The sequence below is a fragment of the Daktulosphaira vitifoliae genome, unplaced genomic scaffold, assembly GCF_025091365.1.
Source record: "Daktulosphaira vitifoliae isolate Bord-2020 unplaced genomic scaffold, ASM2509136v1 Scaffold_3, whole genome shotgun sequence".
Taxonomy (NCBI): Eukaryota; Metazoa; Arthropoda; class Insecta; order Hemiptera; family Phylloxeridae; genus Daktulosphaira; species Daktulosphaira vitifoliae.
Window position 1 is genome coordinate 27,163,880 of NW_026099574.1, and position 1,709 is coordinate 27,165,588.

At 29.1% G+C, this 1,709-nt stretch overlaps 1 protein-coding gene across 1 annotated transcript in view; it reads right to left on the minus strand.

Moving 5' to 3' along the window:
• The window catches only part of LOC126903307 (elongator complex protein 1), a gene marked incomplete in the record, with an annotated part of 30,642 nt that overhangs the window by 25,715 nt on the left and 3,218 nt on the right, over positions 1 to 1,709 (minus strand).

The following is a 1,709-nucleotide window of genomic DNA, read 5'->3' on the forward strand; positions in this document are numbered from 1 at the left end:
GGTAACAGACACAAAAAAAAAAAAAACACATTTTAGTAAAACCAATACTTTCTCAGCTTTGCATCGAAGCTAATAATAGATAATAATAATAATAATAATAATAATTAATAGAAAATAGGGAGGAAATTAATCAAAGGATATAAGTGTGGAGATTAGCTCTTGAAGAAAAAGGTTTGAGAGTAAATAAGAATAAAATAGAGCATATAGAGTACAAGTTTGACAAACGAGTACACAAAATTGGTGAATGAGGAATTCAGTGACAATAGGCAAGAAAAATGATAGGAGAGGTGGAAAGTTTTAAGCATTTAGGATCAATTGTGCAAAAGAGCGGTGTTATTGATGAGGATGTAAGGCATAAGATTAAGTGCGGAGAGAAGCGTCTGGTGTGTTATGCGATAAAAGAATTCCAATGAGGCTGAAATGTAAAATTACAAGACTGTAGTGAGACCAGCTGATGTATGGTTCAGAGTGTTGAACGGTTGATAAAGAAGTCGAGCAGAGAATGAGTATAGCTGAGATAAGAATTCTTATATGGATGAGTGAAGTGACTAGAAAAGATAAAATAAGGAACGAGCATATAAGAGAATGTATAGGTGTTGCGTCAATCGTGGATAAGATGAGAGAATATAGACTTAGATGGTTTAGTCATGTTATAAGGAGAGAAGAATTGGAAGCTATAAGAACAGTTATAGAAATTAATGTTGAAGGAAGAAGAGGCAGAGGAAGACCAAAAAAGAGATAAAGGCATATTATTAAATGTGATATAAAGACTGTTGATGTTTGTGTAGATGATTGAAAAGATTTTGTCAAGTGGAAGTTTATGATAAGGGTGGCTGACCCGAAGTAGTTGGAATAAAGGCGACAAAACTGAAAAAGAGTCAGTTACAATTCTAACTTCATAGAGAAAACGGAAAGTATGTTAAGGATTATAGAATGAACTATCACTTTATTGTATAAAATTTTCAAACTAAGATTACAAGATAGGTTTTAAGGATAAATGCCTAGCTAGTCCCTTATATCATCTATAAAATATGAGCTATTTATGAGAGATGTGAAATGTTTGTTTTCCAACTTGAATTACTCACCACATTATCTAAAAAGATAATTTTAAGTTAATTACACTTCAAAAAATGTATATAATGCAAGAGTTGAAAACTTGTTTTATTTTTTAGTGAATCAAATAAAATCAGCTTGTGTGACCAGTGCTCAAAATTTAATATTGGATATTATTTCATCAAATGAAAAATTTGATTTATTATTAAAACGTCTAATCGAAGTTCGGAAACAAATTGCTGCTGATATACCATATAGTAATTATACAAAATATTTTATTTTTAACTTCTTTAAAATAAAATCTTTTGTTTTAGATACTTTTAATGACACTAGTTCGGAGATTAGTAGTATGTCTTCATATCGTACAACAAGGTAGTAAAGGCTGATAATTCATTATTTATTTTTAATAACTTTTCTGTAATAAGCTTGTAATAAAAAGGAATAGAAAACCGATTTATGCCATGTCAATGGAATTGAACCACAGTATCAACATACTAAAGTGTGCAAAATTAATTATACTATTCTTGTAAAATTCTCATACAAATAAATATAGTTAAAAAAAACTAAAAAATACGCTTTTAAAGCACATTGAACTAAAAAGTTCAAAATAATTTTTAAAATAAGCTTAAAACAATATCGAACGAAAAGTACTAGAA